This window comes from Sturnira hondurensis, unplaced genomic scaffold (genome assembly GCF_014824575.4).
Source record: "Sturnira hondurensis isolate 20B ecotype Veracruz unplaced genomic scaffold, ASM1482457v3 Scaffold0020392, whole genome shotgun sequence".
NCBI lineage: Eukaryota > Metazoa > Chordata > Mammalia > Chiroptera > Phyllostomidae > Sturnira > Sturnira hondurensis.
The window spans coordinates 524,506-538,316 of record NW_028093023.1 but is presented as its reverse complement, the minus strand read 5'-3'; the positions used below and the strand labels follow the sequence as shown (position 1 = coordinate 538,316).

Below are 13,811 nucleotides of genomic sequence, written 5' to 3'. Positions count from 1 at the left end.
TGGCAGATTCATCACAACAAGGCATTCACTCATGCATCATGTCTCATGCAGAGTCTTTTTGTGAAACATTAAATCACCCAGGTGCCTCAGCCCCCCTACAGCCCATATTTGGCACTGTGTAACTTCTGGCTTTTTCCGATACTTAAATCATCCTTGAAGGGGAAGAGATTTCAGACCTTCAATGAGATTCAGGAAAATACAATGGGGCAGCTAATGTGATTGGGAGAACTGTGTGAGGTCCCAAGGTGCCTACTTTGAAGAGGACTAAGGCATCATTGTCCTATGTACAATGTTTCTTGTATCTTGTATCTTCTTCAATAAATGTCTCTATTGTTCATATTACATGGCTGGACACCTTCTGGACAGATCTTGTATATGAAACTTTTCATAAATGTAATAGTTACCACACACACCCCCACACACACACAAACAAAACTGAGACACGTAGCTTAAAAAAAAAACACACAGAGGAACAAAGGGATAGAACGCCACCAAACAAAAACAATAGAAACACAAAGGAAAAGAAGCAATGCAGGCACAAGCTACCAGAAAACAAAAGATAAAATGACTATAGAAAATCTTCACATATCAATTATTACCCTAAATGTAAATGGAATGAATTCACCAATAAAGAGGCACAGAGGAGCAGATTGGTTAAAAAAACAAAACCCAACCATCTGCTGCCTTCAGAAAACACATCTAAGCTGCAAAGACAAAGTTAGACTTAAGTGGAAGAGTAGAAAATGATTCTCCAAGTAAATACCATCCCAGAAAAGCAGGTGTAACCATACTTATATCTGACAAAATAGATCCTATATATCCTCCAACTAGATTTTGCCACATTTCTTTTTGTTAAGATATTATTTATTACCATAAACTGCACACTTGTAAAGTATACAGTCTAGCAGTTTTTGCAGGCAGTCCCACATTTGTGTGCGGATAAGCCGTAACAACTGGAGAATGAGACAGGCTACACAACCCAGGGTTCCAGTGCAGGGAAATAAAGCCTCAAAACCTCTGGCTGTAAAAACCTGAGCAGGCTGTGGCAGCAGGAGAAATTCCCAGTTTCACAGGGGAGTCCAATAGAGGGACCACCAGGGTCCTAGAAGGTACATGAACCCACACATGCAGGGATCGGCACCATAAGGTCCCAATAGCTTGTGGGTAGCAGAGGAAGTGACTGAAAGTGGGACAAGAGCCAAGCAAGCAGAATTGTCCCTTCTCTGACCCCTTCCCCACATACAGAATCACAACCAAGTGAAGTAGGTTGCCCTGCCCTGTCAAATACCTAAGGCTCTGCCCCTTACAACATAACATGTCGGGGACCACCCTGCCTGGTTTCAGGAGCTGAAACCCACTATGGCTAAGGTTGAGTGAGAGTCCTTTGGACCATAAGCCACTAAGGAGATAAAGTTTATCTCCCTGGCAGGAGGGCAGCTTCTGCTCCTTTTTCCACAACTGGCCTCCAATGCTTGATCAGTTAGCCAATGACGGGAAAGATTCCCCAAGGGGGGAATGAGCTAAGACAGGCATGATGAGGTGGAGGTCCCAGGGAAGGAGTTGGGGGGGTATAGAGAAGGGGGGTGATGGACCCTCACCCCCTGGCTTTGACGAAGCCCGAGTCCTCAGTCTGTCTGTGACAAGTCTCCAAGAATTCTTTCGCTGTCTGCCTCATCTGCCTGACTTAAGCCTGAAAACAATGACAGGGTGGTGCAGCCTTGTGCTGGGAATGGTAAGTTCCCTGGTTGATCTGTCATGAGAAAGAATTCCTAACAATCCTGTGAAGCCTGCTTTGCTTAGAATGCTTTCAGTTAAATGATAAAGGCCCAAGCAGAAAGTGAGTTTATGTTCCCTTAGTTCTGTAGCCTTTTAGCTGACAGACCCTGACTTAGGAGAAGCCCTAATGGTTCTTTGTATACTATCTATTGTTTACTGCCTGACAGTGATTAATAAGTTGTACCTGAACTCCTGTGCAAAAAAAAAAACCAATAAAAGCCTGTCTAGCTAAGGGTCAGTGAACTCTCTCTCTCCTTGAGAGAATTGCCAGGCCGCTCCAAGCCACTCTTCTCTTGAGAGGGTGGCCAGGCTGTCTGGAGGCACTGCCCCTTGAGGGAGTAGCCATGCCAACCCTTTTCCTCCGCAGGACTTGGTAGTCCGTGAAAATTTGTCTCATGTCTCATCCATGACATCATGGGCACTGCTTGTCAGTGCACATGTCAAAAACACATGTGCTGAGACAAAGAAATATGGCCTAAATGAAAGAACAGATCAAAGTTCCAGAAAAAGAACTAAGCAACAAGGAGATAGCCAGCCTGTCAGATGGAGAGTTCAAAATACTGATAATTAAGATGCTCACAAAAATAATTAGCGTGGATGCAAAATAAAGGAAGAAGTGAAGGCTATACAAAGTGAAAGAAAGGAAAATATATAGGGAACCAACAATGAAGGGAAGGAAACTGAGACTCACATCAGTGATTTGGAACAAAAGGAAGAAATAAATATTCCACTGGAATAGAATGAAAAAACAAGAATTCAAAAAAATAAGGAGAGGCTTAGGAACCTCTGGGACAACTTGAAACATTCTAACATCCAAACCATAGGGGTGCCAAAAGGAGAAGAGGAAGAGCAGGGAATTGAAAACTTATTTGAAAAAATAATGAAGAAAAGTTCCCCAATCTGGTGAAGGAAGTAGATATGTAAGTCCAAGAATTTCAGAGAGTTCCTAAGAAGTTGGACCCGGGGTGGGGGGGAACACACCAAGACACATCACAATTAAATCGCCAAATATTAAAGATAAGGAGAGAATCTTAAAGCAGCAAGAGAAAAGGAGAGTGCCTATAAGCCTATCAGCTGATTTCTCAAATGAAACCTTGTAGGCAAGATAGGGCTAGAAAGACTATTAAGAGTCATGAAAGGCAAGGAACTTCATCCAAGATTACTCTATCTAGCAAAGCTATCATTTAGAATGAGAGGGCAGATCATATACTTCCCAGATAAGGTCAAGTTAAAGGAGTTCATCATCACCCAGCCCTTATATGAAATGTGAAAGGAACTTATCTAAGAAACAGAAGAAGATCAAAAATATGAGTAGTAAAATGAGAACAAACTCACAACTATCTATAACTGAACCTAAAAACAAAAAACAAACTAAGCAAACAACTGGAACAGGAACATATTCACAGAAATGGAGATCACATGGAGAGTTATCAGTGGGGAAGGAGAGGGAGGAATATGGTAAAAAAGGTACAGGGAATAAGAAGCATAATTGTTAAGTACAAAATAGACAGGGGGAGGTTAAGAATAGTACGGGAAATGGAGAAGCCAAAGAACTTATATGTACAACCCATGGATGTGAACGTAGGGGGCAGGGAAATCCTGGAGGGAAGTGAAATACAGGGGAGAGGGGCTTAAAGGGGAGAAATAAATGGGACAACTATAATAGCATAATCAATAAAATTTACTTAACAAATATTTAGTATAGTGGTTTTTAGTATATTCCAAAGGTTGTGCAGCCACTGCCAGTAATTTCAGAACATTCTCAACACCCCCCAAAGAAACTTGTACCCATTAGCAGTCACATATATGTGCTATACATCATTCATGATTTGATGTATATAACTCTGAAGAATATGAGATTTGATGCTGTCTCTGTGCCATAGCCCCATATATACTGATAGACTTCAGCAAATTGCTGAGTTGGAGAGAAAGAACTTATTACTTAGAGCATAAGTAATTACTGAGAACATAGCAGCAGAGTATCACCATTTTTATGATTCACATCACCCCAGTTCCCACAGGGTGATGCGAAGAAGGCCAGATGACATCTGCATGCACACAGGCTGGCATTACAGAAAAGGAACAGTGATCTTAGGAAACCCACTCTTTAATAATAAGCAGTAAGAACATCCTCCCTTTCTCAAATGAAGAAACAGTCTCTATCTTCTAAGGTCATAGGCTAGCCTGCCCTTTGCTCCAGAGGCAGACACTGTCTTCCAAGGATGTTTCCTACACACAAAGAAACAGGAGCAGGCAGTGACAAGCAGAACCCTGAGGGACCCCTGGATAACTATTTTTCAACATGGCAACATATGGGTTTTCTTTTCACAGAATTGTATTATGAACTACCACTCCTCTCCTATATCAAGTTTCTTCTATACAAGTCAAGTAAAAGATGCAGAACTTGATTTCATTTAAAAAAAAAAAACAAACACTAAACTAAACTAAAACAACAATGGGTGAAAATACCGAACACTGCCAAGGATGTAAAGTGGATCTCTCTTAACGTTGCTGGTGAAAATGTCAAATAATATTCTATTCTGAAAAGATACTTAAGTTAAAAATCAAACATGCAATACAATATGGCTCAGCAGTTATACTTCTGGACATTTAGTCCAGGAGAGTGGAAAATTATTTCCGCAGACAAACCTTTGTGTAAATGTTTATAAAAGCTTTACTTGTAATAATAAAAATTGAAAACTAAAACTTCCTTCCATAGGTAAATGGTTAAACAAATTGTGATACATCCATTTCATGGAAGTTGACTCACCAATAAAAAAGAGTGAACCATTTGTACACATAGCAACATGGATGGACTTCAGAGCATTATATTAACTGAAATGAAAAGCAATCCCAAAAGGTAATGTATTGTGTGACTCCAATTATATAACAGTGTCAAATAACATTGTAGAGATGGAGAACAGTTTAATGGTTACCCATGTTTAGGAACGGTGGAAGAGAGAAGAGAGAGGCGTGGGTGTATATAAGTGCCTGACAGTTAGCTTTCCTGATTTTAATGTGAGTGGCTGGCATTAAATTTTTATTGCCGAGGCATCAACTTCAAGTCTGGGATGAACACATTGCCAGCTACACAACTAGATGAAGGGCCAGGCTTCCCCACCCATGAATTTCCCCCTTTAGAAAGCCCTGGGTGGCCTAAATAATTGGCCATCTGAGTGACCCGGCTTTTCCTCTTATCACATTAACTCCTAAAAGAATGAACCTAAGGAAAATGTAGGCACTACACCCTCCACCCCAAATAATGCAGAACACCAGGTCACTTCTTATTCTCCCTCCCTCTCTCTTTCTCTCTCCCTCTCTTTCTCTCTCTGTCTCTCCTTCCCTCCCTCCCTCCCAGGACTTCACTGTGAGGCCCTGGGTGTGCCTTGAACCCTGCAGGACTAGTGAGTAATAAGCCTTGTCTTTTCAAAGTATCCTGATGGTTGTTGCTGATGTGTCTTATAATCATAAGAACCACAAAGGCCAGTTCAGCCTCAACACTGGTTGTGAAAGGAGAAATATCTGTGAGTTCACCACAAGTAATACATGCCCCAGTGAGTGTCCCCTACCCTGGGCATTTCCAGGTGATAGCATCGCTATTGATAGACTGAGATTAACACAAAACAGTGTGACTATAAAGGGGGTCTTTGTGGTTGTTGTAGACCGCTCTGCCTGGTTCTAGGAATTGTATCTCGATCCCTTGTGGCTAAGTATGAGGGACAACCTTTGGAATGAGAACCTAGCCACAGGAGACAAAGTTTGTCCCTGGTACCAAATGCTGCATCAGTTTCCTCTCCCTGCCCCCAAAGCTTGGTCAGAAGTCAATGACGGGTAAGACTCCTCACAGATAGGGGCAATCTAAGCTAGACTTGATCACTTGGGAGGCCTTCATGGAAGGACTCAGGAGGCTGCAACAAAGAGCAATGGACTCTAGCCCCCTGACTTTGACATAGTCCCCAAGTGCCCATGTTCTCCGGGAGAAGCCCTTCCTGGCTCTAATCCCCTTAAACCAGAATACCTGATGGGGAGGGGTGCAGCTCCTTGCCTTGCTAGAGTGTGTCCTGGGGAGAAATCTGGCACCAAAAAGACTTCCTGATAAACCTGAGAAATCTGCTCTGCTAAGAGTACTTTCATTCATATGTTAAGGGTTTGAGCAAGAAACCCTAAAACTCTGTTCCTGACAGACTCTGAAGCCCTCAGATTTCTTTGAAATGTTATCTACTGTTTGATCCTTGCCTCCCTGTATTCCTGTGTATTACAACTCAACAAAAGGCCCTGGAGGAGCAGGCCTGAGGCCTTTTTCTCCTCCGAGAAACTGGCCACTGCTGGCCTTTTTCCCCTGAGAAACTGGCCACTGCTCACTTCTTCTCCCCAAGTAGATCACATCATGTCTCAGTCATATTTACTCTCATCTGTGGCACACTGGGGGTGGGGGAATGGGGGGGGAACTGGGAGGAAAGTTGCCCCCACATGAGGTGATGAAACACTTCTGTCTATTGCAGTGGTTACATGAATTTATACATATGCAGGTATCTATACTGTACCAATATTAATTTCCTGGTATTGACACTGTTACTGTAGCTGGATAAGATGTAAAATATTTGTAACTTGTCAAAATGTTACAAACCTGCAATTATATTGTATAATGCAATACATACTACCCTGTGATAAAGTTAATTTTTAAGTGATTTTTTTTAGTTTCTAGTATTTATATTTGATAAAACAAGTAAATAATTCTCAGCTATTTTATCTATTATCTTTCAAAATCACACATGAATTATATAATTTTGTCATAGGTTTTAATTAAAATTGTTACACAAACACATACAATAGCTTTTAATTTCTTTAGTATGTAATGGCTAAACCATTTTCCACAGTGTCTTGAACATTTAGTTAACTAACTTAGAGTTTTAAGTACTTACAAATAGATCTTTCTGCACCCAATTTAATAAGAAGATAAAATGATTTGTAGTTAGTATATCCATTTTTTGCATATAAACAGACACTTAAGTTCTTAAAAACAGGTTGTTCTTTTAGGTAATTTCAACATTTCTTCTGCAATCTTATTTCAAAATTCAGTTTGGGTGTTTTTAATCAAATATCTTTAAAATGTAACATGGCTGTAAACTTCAGTTCTGTGCTTAGACATATTGTTACTACTTTTAATTAGATAATGTTCTGGCAAAAATTTCTAGTGCTTAAAAGAGAATAAGATATGATATTTCAATATGATAATTAATAAATGTTGCCAATGAAATACAGTATTATTAAATTTTCTAGGAGTTTATTACTTGAACCTAACCACATTTATTTCTTTTTATCTCATTACATTATATACACTTTAAGCCTTTGCTGATTTGTTTTATTGGAAAAATAAGTCAGCATATTTCTTTTAATTTTTTAAATTTTTATTGCTATTCTATTACAGGTGTCCCAATTTTCCTCCATTACTCTCCAGTGCCCCACCCACCCACATATAGTCAATTCCCACCCTGTTGTTTATGTGTCATTTATACTTGTTCTTTAAGTAGGCCCTTTCCCTTCTTTCCACCCTTATCCCCCTTGCCCTTCCCCTCTGGTCACTGTCAGTGTGTTCCTTGTTTCCACGCCTCTGGTTCTATTTTGCTCATTTATTTGTTTTGTTCATTAGGTTCCATTTATAAGTGAGATCATATGGTACTTGTCTTTTGCCACCTGGCTTATTTTACTTAGCATAATAATCTCCAGTTCCATCCATGCTGTTGCCAAAAATAGGAGTTCTTTCTTTCTTTCTTTCTGCTGCGTAGTATTCCATTGTGTAAATGTACCACAGTTTTTTAATCCACTCATTCACTGATGGGCATTTAGGCCGTTTCTAGCCCTTGGCTATTGTAAATAACATTGCTATGAACATTGGGGTGCATAGGGTCTTTTGAATTGGTGTTTCAGGATTCTTAGGGTATAATCCCAGCAGTAGAATCTCTGGGTCAAAAGGCAGTTCCATTTTTAGTTATTTGCAAAAATTCCATACTGTTTTCCACAGTGACTACACCAGTCTGCATACCCATCAACAGTGCACTAGGGTTCCCTTTTCTCTGCGTCCTCACCAGCACTTGTTGTTTGTTGATTTGTTTATGATGGTGTGAAATGGTATCTCATTGTGGTTTTAATTTGCATCTCTCTGATGGCTAGTTGCCGCCGCCCGCGGCAGCAAGGTGTTCGCGAGGTGAGGCGATGGACTTAACTTAATTAAAATAATGGAGAGGTCCAAGTGCTCCTGGCTGGCAAATGGCAAGTTTATTCAAGGAACTGCTGGCTTATATGCAGAACTACAGTGGCCCGAGAACAATGCTGTTTTACAAAAGTTTGTACATTACCGAAGGCTATCAAGAGGGCAAGATGTTCTCACATCCTGAGAACATTAGCCCACAGATAGCAGTGTCCTCAAGATTATCTCTTTCCTGGAATATGACGCACATGCCAAGACCTTGTTCCTGCCTTCAAGGCTGAGAAGGAGAAGGTCCGGAAGATGTCAAGATACCCGCCGGCTCCAGGGACCAGAAACCAAGTCCCGCTACCGTTTTCACAGTGGGGGCTCTGTCCGTGATCCCCTGCGGCCTGGTGGGCTCCCACAACAGGGTGCTCGCATATCTGCTAGAGCGCGGTCCTTGTCTAGGAAGCTCCCTTCAAGGAAGTTCACCGAGTCCTCTGCTTTCAGAACTAAAATGACTGAGGGGATTTAGATGAAATCATGTGTATAACAGCAGTTCATCACTTTGGAAAATTTAGCAAATATTTATTTTAGTAGTATAGATAATCAAATCTTCTAATGAAATGTAATCATGACTGTTCTGAATGTGAAGAAAAATTACTCTCAGAGAAGAGGCTCAACTTCCTTTTGACTTTGAATGCAAATAAGAAACAAACTCTAATAAGATTTATCTTTAAATGAAAATATGTTTAAATGGGTGTATTATTATTAGTAGTAGTTTTTCTACTTTTTGAATATACCTAAAGCATATATATAATAAGGTGAGTCACTATTTCAGCTACGAAAAGCTAAAGAAATAAAACAAACTAGAGAGCTCTAATTTNCATTTTTTACTGGATTTTTTTGTCTTCCTGGTGTGAAGTCACGTGAGTTCTTTCTGTATTTTGGAGACCAAACCCTTGTCCTGGGTATTGTTGACAAATATGTTTTCCCATATGGTTTGTTCCCTTTTCATTTTCTTGATGTTTTCTTTAGCTGTGCAGAGCTTTTTAATTTGATGCAGTCCCATTTGTTTATTCTTTCCTTTATTTCCCTTGCCCTAGGGGATGTATTGGTGAAAATATTGCCGCATAGGATACCTGAAATTTTATTGCCTATGTTTTTCTCTAGGATTTTTATGGTGTTGCGGCTTATGTTTAACTCTTTTATCCATTTTGAGTTTATTCTGGTGTGCTGTAGGTTGGTGGTCTACTTTCATTTTTTTGCATATACCAGTCCAGATCTCTCAGAACCATTTGTTTTAGAGGATATTTTTACTCCAGTGTACACTCATGCCCCTTTTGGCAAATATTAATTGACTTAGAGACATGGGTTTATTTTTAGGCTTTCTGTTCTGTTCCATTGTTCTATGTGTTTGTTCTTATGCCAGTACCAGGCTGTTTTGATTACAGTGGCCTTGTAATACAGTTTGATATCAGGTATTGTGATCTGTCCTACTTTGTTCTTCTTTCTCAAAATTGCAGCTGCTATTCGGGGTCTTTTATGGTTCCATATACATTTTTGAAATGTTTTTTCTGTAACTGTGAAATATGTCATTGGTATTTTAATTGGGATTGCATTGAATCTATAGATTGCTTTGGGTTGTATGAAAATTTTCATGATGTTGATTCTTCCAATCCATGAACACAATATATGCTTCTATTGTTTGTGTCTTCCTTAATTTATTTTTTTTGGTGTTCAGTAGTTTTCTGAATGCAGGTCTTTTACCTTCTTAGTAAAGTTTATTTCCTAGGTGTTTTATTTTTCTTCTTGCTATAATAAATGGGATGTTCTTCCTAGTTTTCTGATATTTCATTGTTGGTGAAGAAAAATACCTTCAATTTCTGAATATAGACTATGTATCCTGCTATTTTGCCAAATTCACTTTTTATATCAAATAGTTTTTTTCATGTAGCCTATGGGATTTTCTATGTACACTACCATATCATCTGCAAACAATTTTACTTTCTCCTTTCTAATTTGGATACCTTTTTTTTCTTTTTCTTGTCTGTCTGCTGTGACTAGAAATTCCAATACTATGTTGAATAAAAGTGGTGAAAGTGGACATCCTTGTCTTGTTCGTGATCCTAGGGGGGGAAGCTTTTAGGTTTTGTCCATTGAGCGTGATGTTGACTGTAGATTTCTTGCATATAGCCTTTATTATGTGAGGTACATTCCCTTTATTCCCACTTTGCTAAGCATTTTTATCATAAAAGTTTGCTGTACTTTATCAGCATCTAGTTTATTATATCAGCAGATATAATAATGTGATTTTTGTTTTTTATTTTGTTTATGTGATGTATTACATTTATTGATTTGCAAATATTGTACCATCCTTATACCCATGGGATGAATCTCACTTGATCATGGTTTGTGATCATTTCAATTTATTGCTGGACCTGGTTTGCCAGTATTTTGTTGAAGATTTTAGCGTCTATGTTCATCAGTAATATTGGCCTGAAGTTTTCTTTCTCTGTTGTGTCTTTACCTGGTTTTGGAATTAGAGTAATACTGGCCTCATAAAAAGATTTTGGGAGTCTTTCCTCTGAATGTAGAACTTCTTTGGAGCAATTTGAGAAGAATACGAATTAGTTCTTGTTTAAATGTTTGGTAAAATTTGCCAGTGAAGCCAACCTGTCCAGGGCTTTTGTGTTCTGGGAGTTTTTTTTTTATTACTGCTTCAATTTCACTCATTGTTATTGGCCTATTCAGGCTTTCTGCTTCTTCTTGATTCAGTTTTGGAAAATTATATATTTCTAGAAATTTGTCCATTTCACCCAAATTGTCAAATTTCTTGGCATACAGTTATTTGTGGTAATTTCTTCCAATCCTTTGTCTTTCTGTGGTATTGGTTGTAATTTCTCCTATTTCATTTCTCAATTTATTTATTTGGGTCTCTCTCTCTCTTTTTCTTGATGAGTCTGCTTAAAGGTTTGTCAATTTTGTTTATCTTTTCAAAGAACCAGCTCCTGGATTTATTGATCCTTTGAATTGTTCTTTTAGTCTCCATGTCATTTAATTCTGCTCTAATCTATATTATTTCCTTCCTTCAACTTGCCCTGGGCTCTGGTTGTTGTTGTTCCTTCAGTTCTTATAGATATAGGATTTGGTTGTTTATTTGAAAATTTTCTGGGTTTTTTGGCTCTGGGGCTTTGAGTTCTTCTTGAGCCATAATGTTTTGGTCTGTTCACGCCTGTTAGGTGTGAGGGGCAGAGCCCTAGGTGTTCACCAGGATGGAGCAACTCAGTAGCTGGGTTGTGACGCTGTATGTGGGGGCGGGGTCAAAGAGGGGCAAAGGCAGTCCCCTCTGCTGATTCCCGCTGCTGGGGCCTGTGCAGTCTGTCTCACTGCTTGCTCCTTTGCTTGGTTTATCTGAGCGCGAATGTGTGACCACAGTCAGTCAGCCACCTTGTGCCCTCAGTGAATCTGCCCATTGCAACCCCATGCCTGAGATCCACTAACCACTGCCCGCGATTGGGTTGGTCCAGCCCAGTTTTCCTGCACAATCCCACTCTGCCAGCTGCTGGCTCCGCCTCTCTTACCAGTCTAGCTGAATGGTTCATTGTTGTTGGACTTCCATGTAGTTCAATTTTCTGTGTTATGTTTGTGTTTTTGTTACTAAAACTCTGTTGTCCTTAAACTTGGTTGTGCAAAGAGGCACAGTGTTTGCACCTATGCCTCCATCTTGGCCGGAAGTCTTTTTTTTTTTTTTTTTTTAGGCAGGCCTGTAATGCTATAAACTTCCCTCTCAGGACAACCTTCTTTTTGTCCCATAGGTATTGGGATATCGTGTGTTCATTTTCATTTGTTTCCAGAAACTTTTTTCTTACTTGATCTCATTGTTAACCCATTCATTGTTTAACAACCTGTTATTCAGTCTCCATAAATTTGAATGTTTTTGAGTTTTTTCCTTGAGGTTGTTTTCTAGTTTCAAGCCATTGTGATCCAAGAAGATGCTTGATATAATTTTAATTTTCTTGAATTTGTTGAGGCTTCTTTTGAGTCCTACCATATGGTCTGTCTTTGAAAATGTTCCATGTGCATTTGAAAAGAATGTATATTTTGCTTCTTTTGGATGAAAGATTCTGTATATATCTACTAAGTCCATTCAATCTAGAGTGTTTAGCATTCTAGAGAATGCCAAAATATTCTTGTTGATTCTTTCCTTGGAAGGCAGCTATGCTCACCACTATACCACCAACGCCCGACTTTCCTTGGAAGATCTATCCATTGTTGACAGTGGGGTGTTAAAACCCCCTACTATGAGTGTGTTGCTTGATATCTTTCTATAAGTCCTCTAAGATTTTCCTTATATATTTGGGTGCTCCTATATTGGCTGCATATATGTTTACAAGGATTATATCTTTTTTGATAGATCATTCCCTTGATTATTATGTAGTGTCCTCCTTTGCCTCCTGTTATATGGACTTTGTTTTGGAATCTATTTGTCTGACATAAGTATTGATACCCCAGCTTTTTTTTAAGGCTGTTTGCTTAGAATATTTTTTCCATATCTTTTTTTCAGTCTGTGTAGATCTTTTCTTCTGAGGTGGCTCTCATTGGACAGCATACTCGAATCATATTTTTAACCATTCAGCTACCCTATGTCTTTTGAATAGAGCATTTAATCAACTTACATTTAAGATTATTATTGATAATTACTTATTCATTGCCATTTTTTCACTTTGTTCTTCTGTCCCTGTTGTATTCGAATGGCGAGAAACCAAATGTCCAGGCACTTAGAGCTCGTGATGTTATTTATTGGCCAAAAGCTTTACCTGCGCAGGGGCGAACTTCCCCAACTGTGACCGGAGTCACGTAGCTCCTCAGAGCTGCAATATGGAAGTCATGCCTGGCTTACAGACTACAGGGGTTTTATAGAGCGCAGCAAGCAAGCAATATCCAGAAGCAGATGTGGCTGTTAGCAATTGGTGCAATTGAACACAGCTTTTTCTTTTGATTGGCGGGGTTACTCGTTGGCGGGCAGATTCTGGCGGTCTGCCTTGCTCCACATATTTACCTTATTTGGCTATTTACTTGGCTAACCACTTACCCTATCTTCCTGGAACATTCTGGGGGCGGGGAGTACAGCCTTAAGCAATAACATCCTGCTTTACACCTTGTTGCACTTTCCATTTTGTCGTAACCTTACATCCCTCTCTTTGTTTCTTCATCTTCTTAAAGCACTCACTTTAGCATCTCTTGTAATGATGGTTTGGTAGAGATGTGTACTTTTAGGCCTTTTTTTTTTTTTAAATCTGGGAAGCTCCTTATTTCACCTTCCATTTCAAATCAGAGTCTTGCAAAATAATGGAATGCTTTATTAATTTGCATGTCATCCTTGAGCAGGGTCCATGCTAATCTCTATATTGTTCCAATTTTAGTGTATGTGCTGCCAAAGCAAGCACTAAAAGTGGTTTGTTAAATGTTTGACAAAATGCACAGGAACAGCCTGAGTTCATATTTGGAGCCAGAAAAAATTGTCATAGACTTTTATTTTCTTCTTAATGTCTTAACCTTTCTGAGTATCCATTTTGTCATCTTTAAACTGGATATAGTACTATCCATGTTACAAGGTTATTATGAAAGGAAGTAATCTATGACAATACTTAGTTCAAGTAAGTATTTCACAGATTTTACTTTGCTTTTTTCTTTACTTTACCCCGTCATCAGATGTCTCATATAAAATAATTCACAAATCATTTAAAAATATACTTTGCCACAGGCCAGGAAGATGGCAATGGAGTAGGATGGAGCAGATTCCAGCTCCTGTACACATGGGAGAAAATCCTGGCAGATCTACTGA

At 39.2% G+C, this 13,811-nt stretch overlaps 1 non-coding gene across 1 annotated transcript; it reads right to left on the bottom strand.

The window, feature by feature from the left end:
* Positions 1-13,309: 13,309 nt before the first annotated feature.
* On the bottom strand, positions 13,310-13,413 carry LOC118975618 (U6 spliceosomal RNA). The gene has a single exon (XR_005064104.1). It is a non-coding gene; the product is annotated as a U6 spliceosomal RNA (small nuclear RNA).
* Between the last annotated feature and the right edge of the window lie 398 nt (positions 13,414-13,811).